The sequence below is a fragment of the Mesocricetus auratus genome, unplaced genomic scaffold (assembly GCF_017639785.1).
Source record: "Mesocricetus auratus isolate SY011 unplaced genomic scaffold, BCM_Maur_2.0 Super-Scaffold_100021, whole genome shotgun sequence".
NCBI lineage: Eukaryota > Metazoa > Chordata > Mammalia > Rodentia > Cricetidae > Mesocricetus > Mesocricetus auratus.
The window spans coordinates 8,243,890-8,256,138 of record NW_024429202.1 but is presented as its reverse complement, the minus strand read 5'-3'; the positions used below and the strand labels follow the sequence as shown (position 1 = coordinate 8,256,138).

Here is a 12,249-nt window from a genome sequence, read left to right as displayed (position 1 = left end):
TTCATCCAGGACTGAGTGCACTCTGCTTTCCGGCTTCACCAGCGGGAGCTGTGTCTGTCATATGATGGGGCCCAAGTGGCAGGTGTAATAGGAGAAGCTTCTAGCTAGCCCTCTGACTATATTAAGCTCTGTGACCCCTGCTTCCAGGGCTTTGCCTCCTGCCCTAGGGACCCTGGATTGGACTAAGGAATTGTCTCTACTCCAAACCCTACTCTCCTAACGTGGGGCATGGGCCTAACGAGGTCACTCCAGCAGGGAGGGCAGGGACATGGAATATTTAGGCCCTGGGTGCGGATGAGCTGCAGAAGAGATGACAGGAAAGCCTTAGCACCCTCACACTAGCCACCCATGAATCACCCAGCCATTCTGTGGGTACCCAGGCACTCCCAGGGGTCCGTAGGAATCCACCATCACTCTCCATATAACCTTGTTCGGGTGTCCAAATCTGTACATGCAACCACCATGCAGGTATCCATGCATGCTTGTACACTGGTGCACTCACATGAATGTCGCCCACCCGAATGCCAGCCCTCTGAACCCTCTAATCCGTGCCTGAACCCTTCCATTCCCTCTGAACCCTCTAATCCGTGCCTGAAGTGGACAGCATTTTGGAAGCCTCAAGAGGAACGGAGTCTAGGGGCATACATCCTCTATGTAGGCCTCAGAGCTCAGGTCCCGTGGGCCCTCTAACCTCCCACCAGGGGGACTCATCCTCTGGGGCAGGGGAGAGGCCCTGAAAACTCTGCCTTCTCCCCCAGGGTGGGGACAGAAGCAGGTTTGGGGTTATTAATAACTGCGTTCCTGACTGGAAAAGCCTGTGCAGAAGCCCCAGCCTTGAGCCAATCGGAGCAGAACTTTCCAGGAAAGCAGGTCTTCCTCTGCCTCCAGGATTTGTCCCCACTCCTGACTTCACCCCTTTGGTGTGTGGGGCTTCCGCCAGGCTCCACCAACTGCCCAGCAGGCTTGCTGTCACCTGGCAGCTGCCACCCACCTTGGCTGCCACCCAGAGAAGGTCATACTGCATGTGGGGCCGGCATCAGGACTATTTCCTCCGTCATGCGTCACGGAACCTCCTCCCTCGCCAAACTGAAGCCGCTGTGTGTGAGTGAAGCTCCCTGTCCTGGGCCCACCTACCCGGGGCATCGGGACATTGTCCTGGCACCTCGCTCTGCAAGGGCAGGCAGCTGACGGGCGCTGGAGCCAGAGGGCTGAGGCAAGTTGAGCTGCTGGCTCTTCCCGGCTATGTGACCTTGAACAAGCAGGATTGACTTATTTGTGTCTCAGTGTCGCACTGGTAAAATTAGTATCCAAGTGTCCTGCCTCAGGTAGCTGCAAGGGCCAGACGCGTATGGTGCTGGCATCAGCTGTGAGGGGCCGCACTGGGCAGCTGGAAAGGGATTTGCATCTGGCCTCGTCACCAGTTCCTTTCTCTTCTTCACCACCGTAGCTGCCACCAACACCCCCACGGTGACCCCACGCCGTCTTCTCCACCAGTACTATCCCGCCGCTCTCTACCATACCCACACAGCCAGGACAACCACAGATAGCCACCGTTCTAGGACCACCAAGCCACACACACCACGGCCAAGGGCATGTGCCATGACGCCTATTGTGGGAATGGTCTGTTGTCCAACTTCCTTTCAGCCCCGCTCCCGCTGTAAGTCTCATATGGTTTCCTTCGCTGCCCCAGGCACCGTGTGAGCCAGCTTCATGTGCCCCCCCTCACATGTGTTCACACTCACTCACACACTCACACACTGTTCAATCTAGTCTTCGAAAATCAGCCTCCACTTAGCTTTAAACTTTGGAAAGTTCATTTATTTCATTTTATGTGTACAAAAGTTTGATCTGCATGTAAACCTGTGCATCACGCACGTAAGCGGTGCCCATGGAGGCCAGAAGAGGGAGTTGGATCCTCTGGAACTGGTGTTACGGATGGTCGTAAGCCACCACGTTGTCAGACATTTGTACACTGTGTGAAGATGTATTGCTGTGATTGGTGTAATAAAAAGATGAATGGCCAATAGCTAGGCAGGAGGCATAGGCGGGACTTCCGGGCAGAGAGGACTCTGGGAAGAAGAAAGATGGAAATGCCCGTCAGGCTTGGAATGAGTTGGACACACAGAATGGGATAGAGGTAGAAGCTATGTGGTAGAATGCGGATTAATAAAATATGGGTTAATTTAAATTACAATAGCTATTTGAAAACATGCTTAAACTAAAGGCCAAGCTCTCACAATTAATAAATAGTCCCCATGTCCTTATTTGGGAGCTTGCTGGCGGGACAGAGAAAGACTCATTATACCTACCACGTGGGTGTTGGGAATCAAACCAGGGCCCTTTGTAAGAGCAACAAGTGCTCTTAACCACTGAGCCGTCTTTCTAGTCCTATTTTATTTATGTTTTTTAGACAGGGTATTACTGTGTAGCCCTGGCTGGCCTGGAACTCACTATGTAGACCAGGCTATCCTCCAACTTACAGAGGTCCGCTGGTCATAGCCACTACACACAGTTTTCTACCTCTTTTTTTTCTGCACACAGGCTCTGAAGTCTAAATGGGCTCTGACCCTGGCAGTATGGCCTTAGACAAGCCACCTTGTGTTTTTGTTTAATGACACCATGCGTCCTCGAGGCACAGTGAGGGGTTCCTGAGGTGGCTGCCTGTAGGACTTAGGACAGAGCAAGTCCGAGTCACTGGCTCATCTCATAGCAGCTGTGGCTCCTGAGGTTGGTTCTTCCTCTTGCCTGTTTGCCCGGCTGGAGCAAATGGAAATTGATGGGCACACTCTCATCTTCCAGCGTGGAAACCTGTGGGGAAGACAGCTGTCTCCCATCTGCTCTGGGAAGGCATCCTTGCTCACTCGGAGTCAGGTTCTGGGTAGAAGAGCCAAACAGAGAAGGCAGAGCCATCTAGAGCTCAGCTTGAACCCTGACCTCACCAGCTGAGTATCCATGAGCAGGTCCCTTAACCGCTCTCTGTGAATGCTCTGCCTCAGTTTCCCAATCTGCTAGGTGGATCTATGCAGGCCACTAAGAGGCTACTACGACTATCGGGCTTCTGGCTGGTCCTGAACTGTGGCACTATGGACAGCCAGAATAGGTAGCTTTCAGGTTCCCACTCTTCCAGGCAGACAAAGACAGTCCTGGCTCAGCCTGCTCCTCAGAGGATGGGGAAGGTGCAGAGTGGTGGGAAAGATTCCTGGGCAAGCTGCAGGAGCAGCTAGCTAGCAAAGACCACGCCAAGCCACAAGCCACTTAGCTTGACCTGAGAGGGTGCAGTGGAGTCTGAGCTGGGTGGGGCTGAGGGCAGAGGGGAGGCTGGCCAAGGGCCTCCATCCTCAGGTGCAGGGAGGCCTTTCCATCCTGGATCTCCTGCAAACAGCATCTTCTGGAGCTGGGATGGTGCAGCTGGAGGGATGGGAGGGTGTGGCCTGCAGGCTCTCAGGCTTTCCCAGGCTCCTTCGCACACTGTTGTCCCGGCAGCTGCAGCCACCCAAAGATTCCCTCCGCCTCCCTCCAGTGGTGGCGCCCTGGCCATGAACTCTCAGGGAATAAACAGGGGCAGAGCCTGCAGAGTGGTGAGTACTCCCAGCCCCCAGCAATGTAAACTCCCCAGATATATTTATACTGTCTGGTCCTGGCCCAGGTCCCCTGTCCAGCTCACAAGTGTCACACCATACAAATGTCACATGTACAAGGAACCTGGGCTTCTCCACGTGGTGGTGGGAGAGGCAAGGAGGGGTCAGGGGCACCGTGGGGTGACTGGAGCTGGGAGCCCAGAGTGGGGGCTGAAGGCTAGAGGGAGGCACAGAGGACGTGGAGCGCAGCCTTGCTACAGAGTGTTGCTGGAACCATGTCTGTAGAGTTGCCTTAGAGGATTCCCTAGCCTGGACAGTGACCTGGGTCACTCTGTGGCCTTCCAGGGCCAGGCTTGGCCCTGGACTCCAGGGTCATATGGCCTGGGGCCCTGTCTAACTGACAAATGGCCCAAGACTCCAGTCCTTTCTTTACTTTTTTATTGCCCTCAGCTGGGCACCTTGCCAAGACTCTTGTTCACATTATCTCATTTAAGTCTTACACTGGCCTGGGGGCAGGAGTCACTGTTTCCTCATAGCCCAGGGGTGAGTCTGAGGGGCTGGACAAATGTCCTGAAGTGATGGAGGTAGAAGCTTCCAGATGACACAACATTTTAGCCCTAGAGAGTTGTAGCTATGTTCCCTGTGACAGGGAACCCTGGGCTCTTGCGTTCTGATAAACTTTCTCCAGAGTGGGCCAGAAAGCATGATGGCAAGAGGCCTGGCCCTGGCCCGAGGGAGCCTCAGATTGAGTGGGACACAGCCCTGTCTGAGGGAGCTCTAATTCTGAGTCTGGTCCTCAGAGAGACTCAGCCTGAGGGAAACACAGTCTGAGGAAGACAGGGCCAGGCCTCAGAGAACTCCAGCCTGAGGAAGACAGGGCCCGGCCTCAGAGAACTCCAGCCTGAAGAACACAGAGCCTGTCATCGGGGGGAGTTCAAGTCTTAGGGGGAGCCCTAGACCACAAGAAATGGCTGACAGAACACTGGGAGGGCAGGTGGAGCCTGAGGGCTCCTCAGAGCTGGGGAGGAGGAGTTTGGCAAGTGTGCTCCACTTTCTGCAGGCCTGGAGACCGGTGCAAGGTCCTGATTAGGAAACAAGCCTGTCCCTGCTGCTGCCAGCGCCCCCTTCCCTGGCTGTAAGGCCTTCCTGGCCCTGCCTACCCTGCCTGGGAGGGGCAGGCAGAGCAGAGCCCTGTGACAAGCATGCCACTGAGGATGACACCCAGGGAAAGCTATTTTCATCCGGGAAGTCTCCTGCTTCTGCTGCCCACCCCAAAATAACCTGGCTCCTGCAGGGACTGAGCACCTCGGGCTGTCACCAGCTGCCTGCAGCACCCCAGCTCACCACGGAAAGTCCACTCGGATGTAGAGCGGACCCCCACCCCAGGCGGAAGCTCTGTTTAGGAAGCCCCCAAATGGCAGGGCTGTGTCTCCTCTCTGGGATTGCGGACCTCGGACATTCAGGTCTCTGCAGCCTGCTTCCCTGAAGAGGTTTATTTTGGGGGGGGGGCAGTAGGAGTTGGGTAGAGTTAGGTGGTTTTTCACCTGTCCAGGCTGTGATTTGGAAGTTTGCTGTGGCTGAAAAACCACATCTCCCTTCACATGGCCGGTGGGCTCAGTGGAGCCTGGCTGTACTTGGCAATGCCAGGCTGCCCTGCTGCTGGCCACATGGCCTCTGATGGGAGGGTTCACATGTCCCAGCAGCAGCCAGCCACCTGCTACCTCTGCCTCCCAAAATAGGGAACCCTGGCCTTCTCCTCTTACTACCCTGTCTCAGCATGGGTCACTCATGCTTCCTACCCTGCTCATCACGGGGAGGTGTTGAGGGATTGACCTTCAGCCCTGACTTTCCTGAAAGCTGGTGTCTGGATGTGGCCTAAGGGAGTTGTTTGGATTCTGGGCTGGCTGCAGAATGGGGTGCTACTTGTAGGATCAGTGTCCTGTGTTATGAAGGGCCTTGTTCCCCACATCTCCCCCCTCCTCAGCATCTAATAGAATCCCTAACATTAGGTAGGGGCTTGGACTGTTGGCTCAAGCAGTGTGTGTGTGTGTGTTGCATATATGCATACATGTTTGTGTTTGCATGCACACTGTAGGGTTGTGCTTGTGTGTGTGTATATATATATTTTTTGGTTTGTGTGTGTACATACATTCATGCTTGTGTGTGTTGCATATATGCATACATGTTCGTGTTTGCATGCATGTTGTAGGGTTGTGCGTGCGTGCGTGCGTGCGTGCATGTGTGTGTGTGTGTGTGTGTGTGTGTGTGTGTGTGTAGGCTAGAGGTCTACCTTAGGTTTCTGGTTCAGTGGCGTATTATTATGGAGAAAGTCTCTCACTGACCTTGGGAGCTCAATGATTCAGAGACACTGGCTGTCAAGTAAGCCCCATAGATCTGCCCCTCTCTGCCTCCCCAGTACTGGGATTGTAGGCATTTATCACTGTGTCCAGCTTCTCTGTGCCAGGGATCCAAGTCCTGATGCTCACACAGCAAACTCCTTACTGACTGAGTCGTCTGCCAGCCCCAACCCAAGGAGGGCGGAAAAGGCTGAAATGCAAAGGTTGAGAAGGAGAGACTCCCCCACGTGAATCCCCCACAGCTCATTCACACACAGCAGCCATTGCTGAGTGTTTTCTCCTGTGAAGACTCTGCCACAGCCACCATACACTTGTGTTTAACCCTCAAAGCGCCCTGTGAGAGGGATAGGGTTGCACCACTTCATGGTAGAGCACGGGAGGCCCAGGGTGCTCAAGCCTTTGCCTAACTCACACGGCAGGGATACAGAGGAGTTGGTGGAACCAAACCCAGGCCAGAACAATATCTTTCCTTTCTCTGAACTGGTTTGTCCTTACCATGAGAAAATTCCAACTTTCAAACAGGTAAGAGTAGTGTAGTGAACCTGCAAGTATTCACCACTGATACCGCATAATGAACATTTTGTTGCATTTTATTTGCCATGGGAGGGATATATATATATATATATATATATATATATATATATAATTATTATGCCACTGTGATCTGTCACCCAATCACCAATCACTCCAGAATGCATCTCTACATACACAATGGACCAGTACAACCCAGTAGGTACCGTACTTGTGCTGTGTAAGCACTGAGACCTGATCTCGGCTCCCCAGTACCCAAGTAGAAAGCTGTGCTTGGGAGACAGAGAAGGGAGGGTCTCTGAGGCTTACTGCAGCCAGTCTGGCCTCATCAATGGGCCCCAGGCTCAGTGAGAGATCTTGTGCAAAAATAAAGTGGAGAGAGCTAGAAGACACCTGATGTCACCTGACTTTCACACACGTGCATTCACGCATGTGCATGCACACCTGCACAGGCACACATACATATGAACACACACACACATGTAATTAAAAATAATGCAAATAAAATTTTGAAAAGAGGCATCTCACTTCCTTCTCCAGGGTCTAGCCAGTAAATGGATGGAACTAGAAAAAATCATATTGACTGAGATAACTCAGACCCAGAAAGACAAATGTCACATGTTCACTCTCATCAGAGGCCCCTAGCTGCAGATCTTTAGATGTAGGTGTAGCCGCCCTCACCCCTCATCAAGAAACTTATCTTTGCAACAGACAGAGACCACCACATAAACCTCACAAGCAATCAGAATGCAGATCTGTGGGCCCCCTCCCAGTGGACACATCTACAAAACACCCTGTATCTAAGACTCGGGGACACCGGGGAAGAGGGCAGAGAGACTGTCAGAGCCAGAGGACCAGAGAGCTTGCAGTGACACTGGGCCTCAGCTGGTCAAACACTACAACCGTGACGTCTCGCCAGCACGACCGCGTCGACAGAGCTGAACAAAGACAGCGGGTGGAGGGAAAGCCCAGGAGGCCTCAGCCTTACACAGAGATCTACAGGCAATAAAAGGTACTGAGAGCACGCCCTCTCGTTATCTACCCTCAGATGATCGGCTCAGGAAACATACAAATGGGCAACATACAGACTGAGTGGGGGTATTTAAAATATGTGGGTACACATGTACATAGATGCACGTGACAACAATTAATGGAAAGGGGGCCGCGGATTTGAAAGAAAACAAGGAGAGGGTGTGTGGAAAGGTTTGGAGGGAGGAGAGGGAAGCAGAAATGATGCAATCACTTTACAATCTCAAAAGAAAAGAAATACATAGAAAAGAGAATGCTTGGACCTTCACTTAGCCCTTGGAGATTTAAAAAATTTATTTTATTTTATGAGTATGTGTTTTGATTGCACATACATCTATAAGGGTGTTGGATTCCCTGAAGTGAGAGTTACAGATGGTCGTGAGCTGCCATGGGGATGCTGGGAATTGAACCTGGGTCCTCCGGAAGAGTAACCAGTGCTCCCAACTGCTGAGCCGTCTCTCCAGCCTGACCTTGGAGATTTTTGTGTGGAGCAGGCTCATTAAGATGCCTCACTGCTCTGTGTGCTGGCTACTTCTCTGCTGCTGTGACTAAACACCATGACCAAAGCAACTTAAGGAAGAAGAGTTTATCTTGGCTTATGGTTCCAGAGGGTTTAGAGTCCACTGTGGTTCAGTAGAGGCATGCAGCTAGAGCAGGAAGCTGAGAGAGAGCTCACGGCTTCACACAGCAAGCTTGAAACAGAGAGAGAAGCAGTGGAGACTTTGAACCCTCAAAGCCTGTCCTGAGTGACACACCTCTTCCAGCAAGACCACACCTCCTACGCCTCCCCCAAACAGCGCCACCAACTGGAGACCAAGCCTTCTAACACACGAGCCCATGGGGGCACTTCTCATTCAAACCACCAAGGCTTGGCAACTCTTTAGGTACTCACAGAATTCTCCCCATCAATGATATCAACTAAATCACTACAGTGTTGTGGGCTGTGAAAAATGTACCCTTGCTTACAGATGGGGCGGCTCGGATGCTTGGGGAAATGCCCAGAGCACTTTCTTTAAGACACGGCGGAGTCCCAGTTTGGATTGAGGTCAAACTTTACCATTCTTTATTTACCAGGACTGAATGGATTGGGGATCGCCCTTCTGTTTGCACGTGGACAGAGGCCTTCACAATTTAACTCCCACATGACTTGTGAGTAACCATCCTTTGAGGAATGTGGAGATTGGTGGGGGCATATCTGGAGGTCTGAGTCTCAGGTACCCAGAGGAAAACACTTAACTGGATCTTGGGGGACACCCCAGGGAGGAGTATGGATTGAAGCTAGAGATGCTGCCATTCTGGAGTACTTTAAAGACATCGGAGCCTCGGGCTCCGCAGACACTGTTGACTCCGCAAACACGGAGCCATTGCGCTTGTGGAAAGACCGTACAGTGACTAGGGGAGCAAGGGATCCCATGGAGGACAGACTTTGGGAGAACTCTTCAGTCACCTCAGCAGTGAAGACAGGAGCTCGAGCCCCAGCCCTAGTCCCCTCTTCCCGAGGGTGCTCAGGGACTTCCATGCTGGGTGCTCCATTTTAGCAAGGCCGAGGACTAAGACAGGTGGCAGGGCTGCAGGCGACATCATGGCGAGCAGGTGTAGAGCGCGGAGGGTCCCTAAGGAGGCGGTAGTCCGGTCAGCTGAGAAACGGACAGTTTGGTTGTGGGCAGCTGTGGGCAGGTGAGACCCACCCTGTCCAGGCTCAGGGGACCCTGAGCCCTAGGATATCTGAGGGCTTGGGACTCAGCTTTGTTTGCCGGAGACGAGGGGGGCGGGGCAGGAGCAGCGAAGTTTTCCGAATGGAAAATGACGAGCTCTTTCTGGAAAACTGACTTTCCCAGCTTGGTGGGTAGAGCTGACTAGGGGAAACCTGAGCCCTGTGGGCAGGCTGGGGGGTCCACCAGCAGGGGAGGCAAGCCCCGAGGCGCCTCTCCATGAGAGCTGTGGAGGGCTGGCTGCCTGAGACAGCGGGTGTGGTGGAGAGCTGGAAGCTGAGTTAGCCTCAGCCACAGTCCCCTGCAGCCTGGGCCCAAACCAGCAGCCAGAGCGATACGTGACAACAGAGGCGTTCCTGCTTCTCTTCAGCTCTGGCCGTCCTCACGGTGGCGTGAGGGGGCAAGGGTTGTGTGGGCGCCTGCAAGACCCGCGCACTCCCACCTTGCTGTTTCTCTGCCCCTCGTTCACTCCGTTCCAGCCTCATGCCTGGCACACTCACGCCCCAGGACCTTTGCACTGCTCGCTCTCCGCCTGGATGCCCTTTCCCCATCGGTTCTCGTCTCGAGGACTTCGTCCAAATCATCTCAGCAGGGCCTTCCTATCGGCACCGCAGCCTGACTCTACCCAGTCACCCTGTTCTGTACGGCTTTAGCTTTCTCCAAATCGCTTACATATGTTTGTAGCAGGTAAATGATAGTGGCCCCAAAAGCTGTCCCCATGTTTACTCCTGCAAACTTTGCAAACGGCACTGTAGTGCAGCAGTTCTCAACGTGTGGGCCATGACCCCTTTGAGGGGTGGGCAACACTTTCACAGGGGCCGCCTAAGACCATCGGAAAACACAACACAGATGTGTTTACATTGCAATTCATAGCAGTAGCAAAATTAAAGTTATGAAGTAGCAATGAAAATAGTTGCATGGCGGGGGGGGGGGGCGTTCATCACAACACGAGGATCCGTATTTAAAGGGCCGCAGCGTTAGGAAGGTTGAGAACCACTGCTGTAGTGGATTGTACAGTGTTCTGTGCCCATCCCCCTTCAAAAGCTCTGTCCACCTGGAAGCTTAGACAGCGACCTTGCTTGGAGGTGCAGTCCTTGCAGGTGTAAGATGACCAGTGGAAGATGAGGTCATGCTGGATTCCAGGTGGGCCCACACCCAGTGACCGGTATCTTTGTAAGAGAAAACACACACACACACACACACACACACACACACACACACACAGAGGGCTGCAGTAAGGCAGCCACAGCCGAGGCCCAGGGGTAGTCAGTGGTCGTCAGGGAGTTAGAAGGGATGCCTCCCCAGTGCTGGGAGGGAGGAGCCCTGCCAACAGCTTCATCTTGGCCTCTGACTTCCAGACCTGTGAGACCGTGCAGTTTTGTTTTGAGGATGCAGTAACTTGTACTGTGGCCTCAAGAGCTAGTGCCACTAATACTGCATGTCACAGTGTACTCACAGGCCTTGTTTTAGTGTGTGTGTGTTGTACCTTTCCATGTGGGGATATATGCATGCTTACAGGATGGGAATTGAGCCTATGACTTGACCCGCCCACTCTGAGAGCCATACTAAATCACAAACCCCAGTCTGGGCCAGCGGATTTGCCATGTGACCTTGAGCAAGTCATGGCCTGGTTTCAGATGAATATTCGACCCATCAGGCATGGAGGCACACAACTTTAATCTCAGCACTCTGGGGGCAGAGGCAGGCAGATCTCCGTGAGTTCATGGTGAACATGGTTGTTGTAGGGAGTTCCAGACCAGACAGGACTACATGGTGAGACCTTGCCTCAGAACAACCACCAACAAGTAGGTTTTCCCTGGAGCGCTGATTTCTGGTAACTTCCTTCCCTTTACTCCTCCTTCTCCTTGGATAAGCTTGGGGATGCCTCCAGCCACACAGCTCTCCTGCCCTTAGCTCTCTACCAGGAGCTGAGATCCCTGCCTTGGAGGCAGGTGTGAAGATTAACATAGTAGTGGGGGAACAGAGGGGTGACTAGCCCAGTAAGACTTCATCTTCAACTTTCTGTGTCCTCCGGTCCCGTAAACACAGACTCCATCAATCATCATTTTAAACTATCAGAAGAATTTGCGTCTTTTTTATTCCTTTTCGTCATTATTATTTTCTAAACCATACAATGTGATAACAGGTTGCATAGCATCTATGTCGTGTGAGGTGTTTTATATAGTTTAGGTGGATGGGAGGATTTGTTGTGAGAGTGTCATCATTTTGCACAAGGCATTTGAGCATCTGGGGACACTGGTTTGAGGCGATCCTGGAAGCAGCTGTGGCAGATACAGGTGATGGTTGTTCCTGGTCCCAATGGTCCCACTGTCAGCCCTGTATCTACACACACATTCTGTGCCCTGCAAGCCTGTGTGTTTTATCTACCGCAGGGCCAGCGAGAAGCACCCGTCCATCCCGTCATGGGTGTGACTGGGCACAGCATGCAAGATGGCGCGGCCAAGCCTGGGTAAACACCCTTCCTCCCTCACAGCATGAGCAAAGATGCTCTTCCCTTGCTCGGCGCACAATGGACACCTTGTGTGAGCCAAGGGCAAAAGTGGGCACTTACAGTTGCTGATCTGGGCTGAGCCCCAAACGGGCCCAGAAATGGCCAGACAAAGGGGCCTGGAAAACCAGTGCTGCTGTCTGGCGATGGATTGTGGGGAAGAGGGTGCCCGCATGCAGTCCTGAGGGCAGAGAGGGGGAAAGAGGGGAGGACCCCCAAAGGGGCCGTTTAAGAAGTGAGCTACAGCTCAGGGCGTGGGGTAAGTGCGGGGTGGGTGAGGGGCTGCAGATCAGGAGGAGGGGCTCTTCAGGAGGGGTCTGGCTGTCGTTCCTGGCAGGAAGGGGCTTGCTTCCTTCCAGCTCCAGGCCCCCTGGCTCAGGAAGCTCTCAGGTTTCGAAGCCAGACTGGCTCTTGAGATGCACAGAGCTGAGCGGGCATCTTCCACACTGATGTCCCTGTCCCCGAGCCTCCTTTCGCTCTAGGGGAATACTTCATAAACTGAAAAGTTGGCCCTGAAAGACACCATCGAAGCT

The 12,249-nt window shown here is 53.1% G+C and overlaps 1 long non-coding RNA gene across 1 annotated transcript; it reads left to right on the top strand.

Moving 5' to 3' along the window:
• Positions 1-7,202: 7,202 nt before the first annotated feature.
• LOC121133356 lies at positions 7,203-10,030 on the top strand. The gene is made up of 3 exons (XR_005870205.1): positions 7,203-7,478; positions 8,570-8,644; positions 9,687-10,030. It is a non-coding gene; the product is annotated as an uncharacterized LOC121133356 (long non-coding RNA).
• The last annotated feature ends 2,219 nt before the right edge of the window (positions 10,031-12,249 follow it).